This window comes from Callithrix jacchus, chromosome 6 (genome assembly GCF_049354715.1).
Source record: "Callithrix jacchus isolate 240 chromosome 6, calJac240_pri, whole genome shotgun sequence".
NCBI classification, from domain to species: domain Eukaryota; kingdom Metazoa; phylum Chordata; class Mammalia; order Primates; family Cebidae; genus Callithrix; species Callithrix jacchus.
Window position 1 is genome coordinate 112,809,588 of NC_133507.1, and position 15,932 is coordinate 112,825,519.

The following is a 15,932-nucleotide window of genomic DNA, read 5'->3' on the forward strand; positions in this document are numbered from 1 at the left end:
TGCATAAATTGCATGTTAACTTTAATAGACTACAATGTTATATAACCATTCATATAACATTCTCAATTTCAATTAAAAATGCCTGTTGTCTAATTGTGTCCCTGCAATATATGGTAGTTCTTCATATTAATGGCAAAATATTGCTGCCCTTCATGTTTGGAAATGATATTACTTACAAAGATCTGTAGGGATGTATCTACCAGATCAATATGTGATCGATAGTTTTCTGTACTCAGCGGAAAATACCATAGTCATTACTGGCTGAGTCTAAAATTGTTTTTTGCTGTGTCTTAAAATTGTGGGTTCCATATACAAATTATTATATAGACTTAAATAATCAATCAAGAAATAGTCTAGTGGATATACATCTACACGCAACACCTTGGCTTTTCATCTTAACAGACTTTTGTTCAAAAGGTCGTCCTGCTTCTTTTGCTGTGAAGCTGTTTGGTCAACTTAAAGCATTGCCTTTCTGTAGCCCAGTCCATGCTTTTGGCAATATCTACTGCAATATATGAAGACTTTGAAACAATTAAGAACTATAGTTTATTTCTATATACTTCACTTCTTTTCCTCTCTTAGATTATTTTGGAACAAATCCCAAATCAATTCATCTACAAATATTCCACATTGCATCTTAAAATAAGAATTATCTTGCTCTTTCTCTCTTTTAAAAATAACACGATACTTTCTGTGCTACCTGCAGAGGGGTCCATATGGCATTGTTCTGGATTCCCGTTATAACTTCAAGGGAACCTATCACAATGTCCGGAGCCCTTGAAGTCCGGCAAATGAAGGAGGAGGATGTCCTTAAGTTCCTTGTAGCAGGAATCCATTTAGGTGGCACCAACCTTGACTTCCAGATGGAACAGTACATCTATAAAAGGAAAAGTGATGGCATCTACATCACAAATCTGAAGAGGACCTGGGAGAAGCTTCTCTTGGCAGCTCATGCCATTGTTGCCATTGAAAACCCTGCTGATGTCAGTGTTACATCCTCCAGGAATATTGGCCAGAGGGCAGTGCTGAAGCTGCTGCCACTGGAGCCACTTCAATTGCTGGCTGCTTCACTCCTGGAACCTTCACTAACCACATCCAGGCAGCCTTCAGGGAGCCATGGCTGCTTGTGGTTACTTACCCCAGGGCTGGCCACCAGCCCCTCATGGAGGCATCTTATGTTAACCTACCTACCATTGCTCTGTGTAACACAGATTCTCCTCTGTGCTATGCGGACATTGCCATCGCATGCAACAACAAGGGAGCTCCCTCAGTGGGTGTGATATGTTAGATGCTGGCTTGGGAAGTTCTGCCCATGTGTAGCACCATTTCCTATGAATGCCCATGGTAGATCATGCCTGCTCTCTGCTTCTACAGAGATCTTAAAAAGACTGAAAAAGAAGAGCAGGCTACTGCTGAAAAGGCTGTGACCAAGGAGGAATTTCAGAATGAATGGACTGTTCCAGCTCCTGAGTTCACTGCTACTCAGCCTGAAGTTTCAGACTGGTCTAAAGGCGCACAGTTGCCCTCTCTTGCCTATTCAGCAGTTCTCTACTGAAGACTGGAGCACTCAGCCTGCCACTGAAAACTGGTCTGTAGCTTTTACTGCTCAGGCCACTGAGTGTGTAGGAACAACTGCTGAATGGTTTTAAGTTGTTCCTGCACGGGCTTGTAAGCAACATGGAAATAAGGTTGATGGAAAATAAACATCAGTTTCTAAAAATATAAAAATAAAAAGAACATGATACAATGATCAAATCTAAAAAAAAACCAATTTAATCATCTTTCCTCGGTATCATCAATATCCATTCAGTATCTTTGTTTCCTGGCTGGTCTTTTGTGATCCCCAAGTCACATTTTCTTGCCCTGTTGGATGTCAGCCTCACAGTTCTGTGTGAACTCAGGCTCACTCAGTGTCTCATACAAGTATGCATCCCAAGCCTTTCTGCACCAAGGCAGACAGCACACCACTGGGCCAACCACAATGTGTCCCAAAAGTGAGGGGATAAAAGCCCAAGGGTAGCACTGACCTAATGGGTACAGGAGTCTGTAGAGCAGGGTTCCAGCCTCCTGTCCTTCAAGTAGACAATTCCTGGCAGACTGCCACATGATTCTCAGAGGCCCAGTAAAATCAGCCCCCTATGCCTACAGTGGCAACCTCCCTAATGCACCTCTGTTGGCTTTTACTCCTTTCTAGTAAGATTTTCCTTATTCCTACAGTTCTCTTCCCTGGAATTAAATCTCAAATCCATGAGCTATGCAAACCATGATATACCATGCTTTTAATAGTTTAAATTCAAATCCAAATAACATTGCAATATGTTGATATGCAAATGAATTTACTTTCAAAAACTGTAGCAAAATAAATATAACATAAGGTTTATCATCCTAGCCATTTTGTTTTTTTTTTTTTTTGAGACAAGGTCTCACTCTGTCACCCAGGCTGGAGTGCAGTGGTGCGATCACAGCTCACTGCAGCTTTGACATCTGGGGCTCAAGTGATTCTCCTGCCTCAGCCTCCTGAGTAGCTGGGACTATAGGCATGCACACCACACCCTGCTAATTTTTGTATTTTTTGTAGAGGTAGAGTTTTGCCATGTTGACCAGGCTGCTCTTGAACTCGTGGGCTCCAGTAATCTGCCTGCCTTGGCTTCCCAGATTGTTGGGACTATAGGTGTGAGCCACCACACCTGGCCCTTAGCCATTTTAAAGTATATAGTTCTGTGGTATTAAACGCATTCATATTGTTGTGCAACCATCACCAGCATCTGTCTCCAGAACTCTTCGCATCTTGCATAACTGAAACTCTGTACCCATCAAAATTAAAAATACTCTCCATTCTCCCAGCCCCTGGCAATGATCATTTTAATTTCTGTTTCTATTTATTTGACTACTCTGGATACATTATACATGTAGAATCATATAGTATTTATCTTTTCATAACTGGCTTACTTCTTCTGCTTAATGATCTCAAGGTTCATCCATGTTGTAGCATGAGTCATATCATAACTTCCTTTTTTTTTTAAAGCTGAGTAATATTCCATTGTATGGTTATACCGCATTTTGCTTTTTTATTCATCCATTGATGGACATCTGGGTTTCTTCCACCTTTTCACTATTGTGAATAAATGATGCTATGAACATGGGTGTACCAATATCCCTTTAAGACCCTGCTTTCAATTATTTGGGTATATATCAAAAAATGAAATTGTTGGATCAGATGGCAATTATATTTTACATTCCTACTAACATTGCACAAGGGTTTAAGTTTTTCCATATTCTTATCAATACTTGTCATTTTCTGTTTGCTTTGATTTTTAAATAATGGCTATTTTAATGGGTATATCTTAATTTTCTTCTGATTAGTAAATTTATCCTTTATTTCCTTGTTTCTATTTCTGTTTTCCTCTCTTTCTCCTTTTAAAGAAACAAGTTTGTCCTATTTTTCCAGAATTAAGGTTTTTCTGACTGTGTGCCCATGTTCTCAATTTATAATGCAAAATTTGTAAAAATCATTAGTTCTGAATTTGAATGGGAAGTGTCAGTGCAGTGTGGACACATATTATATTTTTTCCAAGTTATGTATTTCCCACTTCTGTTTTCTGTAAAGGCCTAGAACAATAACCAATCCGGCAGTAAATGAGCACCACCAGCTCATAGGGTAGGGTCTTTAAAACCAGGAAATCTTGGAAAAGAGTCTGATTTCAGGAGAAGGAAAACAGGGCTGTGTGGGGCAGGAAATGTACAAGATAAGGAGGGAAATCTTGTCATACTTGAAAGCAAAGCTGCTATCAAAGACTTTAGGAATTATTTTAATAGGACTCAGGAGCCAACTTGAGCAGATTGCCACTGACCAAGAATGGACTAATTTGTGCATCAGTAAAGATAATAGTTGCAATGGATTAAAAGATATCAAATATATTTAAATAAATGCATTCATAATGATACTAAAATAGAAATGAAAAACTAATCACTCACCTTTGAAGGATGCTATGGATCTGGTTCATTACTTTGAGAACTGGTATAAATTGAAAGAATCTAGCTTTTATTCTTCTTTTCCTCTACTAAATGTTCTTAAAGCAATCACATTATTAATAATGAAAAATTTCTCTTTATAAAACATTCAGGTTAATAAATGAAGAAATAATGACTACAATAGCATTTTGCAGCTCCTACTGACTTGATGGAACTGGGCACTCAGTGGCATTGCCTACTGGCATCATGAAATGGAAGATGACCAGACATTACGTGCTTCCCAGTGGAAGTTCACAAAACCACCTCTGATGTAGTCTTGCCAAAAAAGGAACACTTGAGTCGTATTAAGCCTATAGACTTATTTAACAATTTATAGGAATTACAAAAAAGGGGAATTATTAATAATCCAAAAAAGGGAAACATATTCATATGTTTCTGCTTAATTTATTTTTCATAATTCCTTAAAAATAATGGACATTGAAGCTGTGGATGGATGCATATTTATTTTGAAAACTAAACCTAATTGTCTGTAGATATTCACACAGAAGTATACAGGTGTCAGCCTGGTTCAGATTTTTTTTTTGTCTTAGGAAGGGGTTAATCTTAGTGGCAAAGGAGACATTTTTAAAGAGGTTGACACTTAACAGGATGTCTATTATTTATTCTGCCATTCTATCTTCTTCTCTTGCTTTTGGTTATGTGGAGTAAGATGAAAGAAAATTAACACTCCATAGCACAGTGTGCTTGGTTTTAGTAATCTCAGCTTTGATTTAGATATTTTAAATGTTTTCCTCTCTAAAAAGGGAAAAAAATGTGAGACTCAAATAAAAAGCCAACAGGGAGAAGGGCAGTTAAATTGGATTCTGTAGTGTTCAGTTCTGTGACTCAGGATTAATCCTATTAATTATCTTGTCTTCTGACCTTGTGTAGTTTGGACTTTTTGTTCATTACCTCTTGAATACACACATCTTTCAGTGAATAGTAAAAATCTGAAAATTTTGAAATGCTAAGTTAAAAGCAATTTCTTTACTTGGAAACCAAAGAAGAGTTGTAGGAGTTCTCCCCCATATCAAATTCAGGAGTACTCGATTTTTTTCTGCTTAATGACTAATACAGAATTCTTTTTGTGTGTGAGCAAGCTGCAAATTGCAAGATGACTCATAATGAATCCTCATCTGAAGGCTAGTTACTTACTGCTTATCTTGAATCTATTTATGATTAATACTTACTACTAAAGATTTGTTGTGTAGCATCAATTAATTTCTTTAAACATTTTATACTGGATTCATTGAATATATATTGAGCAACAGCTATATATCAGGTACTGTATTGGGTCATGGGACTACAGCAGTGAGTAAGATCTATACATTTTTGTCCTGTCTAGGAATTTCTGGTTTGGTGAGTTTTCCAGGAAAGCATATGCCAAGATGTAATTAGAACTGTAAGAGATTTACTGAAGGCAACACCCACGAGGGATATCAGAGAAAGGGAATGGGAGTATATGTGATAGCCTCAGACCATGATGCAGGTTTGACAATTTTGCAGAAGGAAAAGACAAAGGAAGGAGGATTAGGTGGAAAGCACTTAAGACTATAGTGCAGGTTTGAGAAAGTCTCAGCTAGGCTAATGGGGAGCCCTGAGCAAAAATTGCTTTTTAGAAGGCTCCCACATTGGCCAGGACTGGTGCAGCTCTAATACCTTTGCTGTGTTGAGTTATTGGCTCATAGCAGTCCTGAGAGGGTATGGTCTCGGTTGAATGCCATGGTGGATCTGGTGGATATGAAAGCAGGAGGCTGTTAGCTGACTGCACAGGCTCTTTCCTTATGGGTCATCTAAAAGGTACGTTGTTGAACAGATACAAGGACTAAGCATATTACAGTAAGGATACCATGGGGGCATTTTAGTGGTATAGCAGGACAAGTCCATACACATTTACTGTTCTTCCAGTGTTCTGCTCTGTGTCATAGCAAGCAATTTTGCCAAAATTCTTTTGCCCTATACCTTTCAGGTAGGTTCAGTCACCAGGAGGAACTGGCAGGAGATTGAAAGGTGGAAGAGGGGAGAATTCCATTTATTTTCCCCTTCTTTATTTGTCTCCTGTCATCTCTCCAGCAGTAGCTGCATCTCTTGTTTCCAGATCCTATCACAGTTCCTTGCATTGTGGTCCTGTCTCTGAACAGCCATGGTCTGAGACACTGCCTATTGCCACCGTCCTTTTACTCCACAGAGATTAAAGATTGTACTAGAAAATTCCTGCCGTTACCAGTCTCTATATTGCTTTTCTGCCCTCTATTTGGTTTCCCAACACTTTCATCACCTTTGGTAACCAATTCCTTGTATTAGGTCCCCTTATTCAGAAATATCTAGAGTGCTTTAATTTCCTGGGTATACTCTGATGGGCAGACCTAGTCTGGAAGAGGTGAAAAGAGAGATTTCCTTAATGAAATGACATTTAAGCTAAAACCTGATATATGAATATGAGCTATAGAAAATGAACTGAATGTGGCAATCTCACTAGTTGAGTACTACTACATTATCTCTTATACTATTTATTTTCAAAACAATTTTACAGCAAAAAGTACAGATTCTTGAACTGCAGGGATTGGGTTCAAATCTGGGTATCTGACACTTTCTAAATATATGACCTCAGGCAGGTTATCAAATTCCTTGTGCTTCTGTGTTTTTTAAAAATAAATGAAATAATAACTTTACCTTTTAAGGAAGCTATGAGAAGTCAATAAGTTAATATGTATAGCCAGCTTAATATTTGTTATTATTCTTTTTCATACACATTGCAGAATTGGTAGAATCTTTGCTATGCTAATGTGCATGCTGAGCATTCAGGAAGAACATATTGGATATGGAATAGACACTGCTTCATTTCTTTTTCTAAAATCTAATGTTTTAGGGGAGATATTTGTAGATAGTCTGATTTTTTGTTACTCTCGGTCACCTTCTCTTTCTGCTTGTATTCTTGTGGGTTTCTTTCTTATCCTAAAAATTCAGCAAGTTTATTAGTATACAAGCTGTTGGTCACTTTTTTTTTTTGAGATGGAGTGCAGTGGCATGATCTTGGCTCACTGCAACCTCTGCCTCTCAGGTTCAAGTGATTCTTCTGCCTCAGCCTCTAGAGTAGCTGAGACTACAGGCACGTGCCACCATGCGTGGCTAATTTTCGTATTTTTAGTAGGGACTGGGTTTCACCATGTCAGCCAGGATTGTCTCGATCTCCCGACCTCATATCTGCCTGTCTAGATTCCCGAAGTGCTGGAATTACAGGCATGAGCCACCGTGCTCGGCACGTTGGTCACTTTTTAATGTTTTGCTTGATGTACAGGCAAGTCTTATTGTTTTCCTTCCTTTTGGGAGAGGTTTTTTTGTTTTTGTTTTTGTTTTGTAATTACACCACAGACATGTTTTTCTGCTCTATTAGTCTGGAGGAAGCCCATGTTTTCCTTTCAATGTACAAATTGACTTAGTACATTCACTTGGCATTTTATGTAAAAAAGTAGCATGCTCTTACGACTAAGATAACAGATAATGGTACATGCCATCTAAATTAAGGCCAAATGTGGAGAGATTTTTATCTTTCTTTGGACATTTAATGACCTATCTGATATAGACAGACTCTCTGCAGTTGTTAGAGCATGGGTGATCAACTGAAATCTTGGTCAGTTAGAAAGCTGAATTTGCTCTCATAGTCCATTGATTCTTTTTTGTTCTCCTTTCTACCTTGTCCCTTACCTTTTTTTTGTTGTTGTTGCTATATCTGTCTCATTTGGAGAAGTCCAGAGTTTCACTTACAAGCAATAGCAGACTTACTAGGCCATAATAGTGATTAATATAGTTCTGGTCTGTGGCTAACAATAAGCTACACATTTCTATATATCATAGAAACAATAAAAACTTAACTGGGCAAAAAAACTTGGAGTTTGATTTGCTCATAGTAGAGATCCAACCTATTGGATTGGACTCTTCCAATTCATTGGCTACATTGGCTCTGCAGCTACCACAGAGGAACATTTTGGGCATGAGCATTATAATTCAGGATAACCTGGACTTTCAGAACCATTGTCCCATGGCAATGTCAAGGTAACTAAGAGAATGCATTCTGGAGACAGAAAAACTGGGCTCAAGTTCCTGTTCTCCCTTCTTTTTTTTAAAATTTTTTATTGGATTTTAGGTTTTGGGGTACATGAGCAGAACATGCAAGACAGTTGCGTAGGAACACACATGGCAGTGTGCTTTTCTTTCCTTCTCCCCTTCACACACATTTGGCATTTCGCCCCAGGCTATCCCTCCCCACCTCCCCCTCCCACTGGCCCTCCCCTTTTCCCCCCAATAGACCCCAGTGTTTAGTACTCCCCTCCCTGTGTCCATGTGTTCTCATTTTTCATCACCCGCCTATGAGTGAGAATATGCGGTGTTTCATTTTCTGTTCTTGTGTCAGTTTGCTGAGGATGATGTTCTCCAGATTCATCCATGTCCCTACAAATGACACAAACTCATCATTTCTGATTGCTGCATAATATTCCATGGTGTATATGTGCCACATTTTTCCAATCCAGTCTATTATCAATGGGCATTTTGGTTGATTCCAGGTCTTTGCTATTGTAAACAGTGCTGCAATGAACATTCGTGTACATGTGTCCTTATAGTAGAACGATTTATAGTCTTTTGGATATATACCCAGTAATGGGATTGCTGGGTCAAATGGAATTTCTATTTCTAAGGCCTTGAGGAATCGCCACACTGTCTTCCACAATGGTTGAACTAATTTACACTCCCACCAACAGTGTAAAAGTGTTCCTTTTTCTCCACATCCTCTCCAGCATCTGTTGTCTCCAGATTTTTTAATGATCGCCCTTCTAACTGGTGTGAGATGGTATCTCAATGTGGTTTTGATTTGCGTCTCTCTGATGACCAGTGACGATGAGCGTTGTTTCATATGATTGTTGGCCTCATATATGTCTTCTTTCGTAAAGTGTCTGTTCATATCCTTTGCCCACTTTTGAATGGGTTTGTTTGTTTTTTTCCTGTAAATCTGTCTGGTTGATCTGTCTAATATTGACAGTGGAGTGTTAAAGTCTCCCACTATTATTGTGTGGGAGTCTAAGTCTCTTTGTAAGTCATTAAGAACTTGCCTTATGTATCTGGGTGCTCCTGCATTGGGTCCATATATGTTTAGGATCGTTAGCTCTTCTTGTTTTATCGATCCTTTTACCAGTATGTAATGGCCTTCTTTGTCTCTTTTGATCTTTGTTGCTTTAAAGTCTATTTTATCAGAGATGAGAATTGCAACTCCTGCTTTTGTTTGCTCTCCATTTGCTTGGTAAATCTTCCTCCATCCCTTTATTTTGAGCCTTTGTGTATCCTTGCATGTGAGATGGGTTTCCTGGATACAGCACACTGATGGGTTTTGGATTTTTATCCAATTTGCCAGTCTGTGTCTTTTGATTGGTGCATTTAGTCCATTTACATTTAGGGTTAATATTGTTATGTGTGAATTTGATACTGCCATTTTGATGCTAAGTGGCTGTTTTGCCTGTTAGTTGTTGTAGATTCTTCATTATGTTGATGCTCTTTAGCACTTAGTGTGATTTTGGAATGGCTGGTACTGGTTGTTCCTTTCTATGTGTAGTGCCTCTTTTAGGAGCTCTTGTAAAGCAGGCCTGGTGGTGACAAAATCTCTGAGTACTTGCTTGTTCGCAAAGGATTTTATTTTTCCTTCACTTCTGAAGCTCAGTTTGGCTGGATATGAAATTCTGGGTTGAAAGTTCTTTTCTTTAAGAATGTTGAATATTGGCCCCCACTCTCTTCTGGCTTGTAGTATTTCTGCCGAGAGATCTGCTGTGAGTCTGATGGGCTTCCCTTTGTGGGTAACTCAACCTTTCTCTCTGGCTGCCCTTAGTATTTTCTCCTTTATTTCAACCTTGTTGAATCTGATGATTATGTGCCTTGGGGTTGCTCTTCTTGCAGAATATCTTTGTGGTGTTCTCTGTATTTCCTGCATTTGAGTGTTGGCCTGTCTTGCTAGGTGGGGGAAGTTTTCCTGGATGATGTCCTGAAGAGTATTTTCCAGCTTGGATTCATTCTCTTCGTCCCCTTCTGGTACACCTATTAAATGTAGGTTAGGTCTTTTCACATAGTCCCACATTTCTTGGAGACTTTGTTCATTCCTTTTTGCACTTTTTTCTCTAATCTTGGTTTCTTGTTTAATTTCATTGAGTTGGTCTTCTACTTCAGATATTCTTTCTTCTGCTTGGTCAACTCGGCTATTGAAACTTGTGCATGCTTTGCGAAGTTCTCGTATTGTGTTTTTCAGCTCCTTTTATTCATTCATATTCCTAAGTTATCCATTCTTGTTATCATTTCCTCATATCTTTTTTAAGTTCCTTATTTTCTTTGCATTGATTTAATACATGTTCTTTTAGCTCACAAAAGTTTCTCATTATCCACCTTCTGAAGTCTAATTCCGTCATTTCATCACAGTCATTCTCCGTCCAGCTTTGTTCCCTTGCTGGTGAGGAGTTTTGGTCCTTTCTAGGAGGCGAGGTGTTCTGGTTTTGGGTGTTTTCCTCCTTTTTTCGCTGGTTTCTTCCCATCTTTGTGGGTTTATCCGCTTGTCGTCTGCGTAGTTGCTGACTTTTCGATTGGGTCTCTGAGTGGACACCCAGATTGTTGATGATGAAGTATTTCTGTTACTTGGTTTTCCTTCTACCAGCCTAGCCCCTTCGCTGTACGACTGCTGAGGTCCACTCCAGGCCCTGCTTGTCTGGGGTGCACCTCTAGCAGCTGTGGCACAGTGAGGGATGCTACCCGTTTCTTTTACTGCTATCTTGGTCCCAGGATGATGCCTTCCAAATGTCAGTCTTTTGGATATAGAGGGGTCAGGGAGCTGCTTGAGGAGACAGTCTGTACTTTTTAGGAGCTCAATTGCTGAGCTGTGAGCTCTGTCGTTCATTCAGGGCTGTTAGGCTGCTATGTTTGATTCTGCTGCAACAGAGCTCATTAAAAAGACCCTTTTTTTCTCAAATGCTCTGTGTTGGGGGGTTCGGGCTTTATTTTTCGATGTCCGTTGAGGTGTCCTGCCCAGCTAGGAGGCAGACTAGCCACTGTTTGGCTGCCGAGGCTCCGCCCTGCTGTTGTGTGATTCGCCCTATTCCTGCAGGCTCTGCTGTGGTCTCTGCCACGCCCTGCAGTGGAGTCTCTTCGTTGTAGCGTGTTGCCTCAGCAAGGGCAGGCTGCTCAGCAGTGGGCGTGTATCTCAGTAGGGACGGGTTGCCTCGGCAACGGGAGGCTGTGTCAGCAGTGGGCGTGTATCTCAGTAGGGACGGGTTGCCTCGGCAACGGCTGGCTGCGTCAGCAGTGGGCGTGTATCTCAGTTGGGGCGGGTTGCCTCGGTAGTGGTGGACGCCCCTCCCCTACAGAGCGTCTCGGACCGTCTGCTCGGGATAGTTTGAAATCGCGGTTTTGTTCGTCCCACTGGGTACCCCCAACGCTCTGTCCCTGCAATCCCCTGGGCTGGCCTACTGTCCAAGTCTTGTTCAGTCTCAAGTCCAGCCCTCTCAAGTCTCAGGTTTCCGCTTCAACAGGGCACCCGGACAAGCGTGCCCTGTGGGGATTGCTGGGTAGGACCGGCCGCCGCCGCCCCGGCTGCTGGCTTCGCCAGGCAGACCTACTGCCTGGCGTCCTGTGTCTTTTTTATACTTGGGAGTTTCCCCGTTCTGTGGACAATAAAGATCAGTCTGGAAATGCAGCTGCAACTCATCTCTTTGCGGATTCAACGAGACCTCCAATCCTGGGTTGTTCTCACAGCGCCATCTTGAGTCCTCTCCCCCCTGTTCTCCCTTCTAACTGTGTAATCGTTGATCAATTACTTAATCCTGCTCAGCCGTAAGTTACTAACCAGTACAATGGAAATGAGATTAATACTTTCCTCATAGGATTATTGGTAGTTATGAAATTAGATAATGCTTCCCACAGTCCCTGAAACAGGAAATATTCAATATACCTAAGTTATTATTATTACTAGTCAATATACAAATCAATACCATATATTTTACAGCTGTGACTTTCTTTTTTTTGTCTAATAAATATATTTATTCTCTTTCAAGACAAAAAATAACAGTTGCTACTTTTGAATTTGGTTCCTGAGGGAAAAAACCCACAATATGGGCATGGGGATCAATGAATTGAACATTTGAGCTAGCATTTAGTTTTTAGCAAGGGTGAACTAGAAGAGAATGCTGAAAGTGTAAAACCCTATTTCTTTAGTGGCTTTGGACTGGGTTCTTCTATTTTTTTGTCAAAGAAGATCAATTATCTGGTTGTCAGATTTCTGCTGCTTGTTCTTCTATTTTGTCCTTTTTCTCTGACTTTTATGGTTTAAATATGGTTTGTCATGACCAAAACTCACATTGAGACTTAGTGTCCAATATGGTGGTATTGGGAGGTGGTGCCTTTAAAAGGTGATTAGGTTATTAAGAGGGATTAATGCCTTTTATGTGAGAGTGAGCGCTTGCTCTCGATGGGCTGAATTAGTTACCATGAGAGGGGCTTGTTATAAAACAAAGCTGCCTCTGATATTCGATCTCTTTGCACATGCCTGCTTCCTCTTCCTCCTCCCCACCATGTTATGATGTAGTTCAAGCTTCTACCAGTGGCCGGTGGAATGCAGCCTCCTGATCTTGGACCTTCCAGCCTCCAGAGTCCCAAGCTAAATAAACTTACTTTCTTTGTAAGTTACCTAGTCTCAGATATTATATTATAGCAACAGGAAATAGACTATGACACTAATTTTTAATTTCTTTTTTTACCTTTGCTCTTGGATAGTGTGTCAAATCTTTTTCACAGCCCAGGTTTAATGTTCTGCAAGGTCAATTTAGCTCTTTATGGCTTAAAGTGATATTGAAAATACAATCATGGCATTATTAGTTACTTTACCTTCTTTATATTTTTCTTCCCTAAATTCAATCAACTCTCTTCCTAAAATATCTTCCTATATCTTATCTTTCACTTTAAGTATTATAAAAGCAATGTTCTAAAATATTTGTTTCTTGGAACAAATCTTTATAAAAGTATACTCTTCCAGTTTTATCATGCTATCTTGATTTTCTTGCCAAAACTTCAAAGGACTTAACACTGTTTATTTTCCGTATACTTATTTTTGATAAAAGGCAGGTCTATTTTGATTTGTTATTTGAATAAAAATTAACATGGTACATTTTTCTGAGTCTGCTCACTGTTTAGCTTGACATTTTCTGCTCTTCCTTTTGTATGTTATAACAAAAAAGAGATGATATATATTTATGTGAATAGTTTGGTTATTAGGCAGACAGAGAAGGATGAAGAGAAAATGGAGGCATGAACAATTCCTAAAAAAGCAGAAGGAAACAGTGCTTTATATAATTTGTTGAAGAGACCAAGTTTCCACATCTAATTTTGCCTTTAACCTGGGGATTGCTTTTAGGCACATGACATCATTTTCTTGTTGTCTGCCTGCCAATCTGGGCAAATGTTGTTTTGTTTTGAGAAAATGCCTATGAGTCAGGTTGAATATGTCAGTTAGTGGGAAGCTGCCTGCTTTTAACTCCTTTTTGTGTGGCCTCATATATTTCCTCAGCTGGGTGCTTCTGCCTCAGAGGGTTTTATTTATTTATTTTTTGAGGAATCTTTGAAATTGACTATAAGGCAAGTAGTTTCTGTTTTTCCTGTAGTTTTCCCCTCCCCTTCTTCTTCCTTCCCTCTCGTACTTCCTTTCCCTTTTAGGAAGGATATCTCATTAATTCAGAAAAGTATTCATCACACTGGGAAGGGATGAACCATAATAGGAAATTGGGGTTGGTAGAAATTCCTGCCTTTTTTTTCTATTTGGTGTAGCTTACTCCATCAGGGTACTGATGCAATGGTGCAAAGAGTTCCAAGTGGAGTTGTCATTCTCTGTCTCTTGTCTCTCTTCCTTATAACCCTTAATAATTGGGTAGTGATATGGTTTGTCTGTGTCCTCACCCAAATCTTATCTTGAATTGTGGTTCTCATAATTTCCACATGTTGTGGGAGGGACCTGGTGGGAGATAATTGAATTGTGGGGGTGGTTTCCCCATACTATTCTTGTGGTAGTGAATAACTCTCACAAGATCTGATGGTTTTTTAAGGGGAAAACTTTTTTGCTTGGCTCTCATTTTCTCTCTTTCCTGCCACCATGTAAGACATGCCTTTCACCTTCTTCCATGATTGTGAGGCCTCCCCAGCCACATGGAACCATGAGCCCATTAAACCCTTTTTTCTTTATAAATTACACAGTCTCAAGTATGTCTTTATCAGCATCATGAACACAGATGAATACAGTAAATTGGTACCAGGAAAGTGGGGTGCTGCTGTAAAGATACCCAAAAATGTGGAAGTGACTGGGTAACAGGCACTGGAACAATTGGGAGGGCTGGAAGAAAACAGAAAAATGTGGGAAAGTTTGGAACCACCTAGAGACTTGTTGAATGGCTTTGACCAAAATGTTGATAATTATATGGACAATGAAATCCAGTCTGAGGTGGTCTCAGATAGAGATGAGTAACTTTTTGGGAACTGGAGTAAAGGTGACATTTGCTTTGTTTTCCAGAGACTGGAGGCATTTTGCCCCTGCCCTGGAGATTTGTGGAACTTTGAATTGATGGAGATACCAATTTCCATTAGGGTATCTCGTAGAAGAAATTTCTAAGCAGCAGAGCATTCAAGGGTTGACTTGGGTGCCTTTAAAAACATTCAGTTTCAAAAGGGAAACAGAGCATTAAAGTTCAGAAAATTTGCAGTCTGATGATGCAATAGAAAAGAAAAACCCATTTTCTGAGGAGAAATTCAAGCTTTTAAGCCAGCTGCAGAAATTTGCATAAGTAATGAAGAGTGAAATGTTAATAATCAAGACAATGGGGAAAATGACTCCAGGGCATGATGGAGACCTTTGCAGCAGCCCCTCCCACCACAAGCTTGGAGGCCTAGGAGGAAAAAATGGCTTCATGGGTCAGGCCCAGGGCCCCCTTGCTGTGTGCAGCCTAGAGACTTGGTGCCCTGCATCCCAGCTGTTCAGTCCACTTTAGCCATGGCTAAAACAGGCCAAGATCATGTCCTCAGAAAGTGCAAAGCCAAGCTTTGGCAGTTTCCATGTGGTATTAAGCCTGTTGGTGCAAAAAAAAATCAAGATTTAAGGTAGGGTACCTCCAACTAGATCTCAGAGGATGTATGAAAACACCTGGATGTCCAGGCATAAGTTTACTACAGGGCTGGGGTCCTCATGGATAACCTTTCCTAGGGCAGTGAGGTATGGAAATGTGGAGTTGAAGCCCCCACACAGAGTCCCTTTTGGGGTGCTGCCTAATAGAGCTGTGAGAAGAAGGCCACTGTCCTCCAGACACCAGAATGGTAGATCCACCAACAGCTTCTACCATGCACCTGGAAAAACTGCAGACACTCAACATCAGCCCATGAAAACAGCTGGGAGGAAGGCTGTACCCTGCAAAGCCATAGGGGCAAAGCTGCCCAAGACCATAGGAACCCATGTCTTGCATTAATGTGATCTGGATGTGAGACACAGAGTAAAAGGAGATTATTTTGAAGTTTTAAGATTTGACTGCCCTGCTGGATTTTGGACTTGCATGAGTCCTGTGACCCCTTTGTTTTGGCCATTTTCTCCCAGTTGGAAAGACTCTATTTATACAATACCTGTACCCCATTTTATCTAGGAAGTAACTAACTTGCTTTTGATTTTACAGGCTCATTGACAGAAGGGACTTGCTTTGTCTCAGATGAAACTTTGGATTGTGGACTTTTGGCTTAATTCTGAAATGAAGTAAGACTTTGGAAGACTGTTGGGAAGGCATAATAGGTTTTGAAATGTGAGGACATGAGACTTGGGAGGTCCAGGCGCAGAATATTATTTGGCCATGTCTCCACCCAAATGTCATCTT

General features: G+C 40.2%; 1 pseudogene; it reads left to right on the forward strand.

Moving 5' to 3' along the window:
- Positions 1–626: 626 nt before the first annotated feature.
- On the forward strand, positions 627–2,407 carry LOC118154800 (small ribosomal subunit protein uS2 pseudogene; annotated as a pseudogene).
- Positions 2,408–15,932: the final 13,525 nt, after the last annotated feature.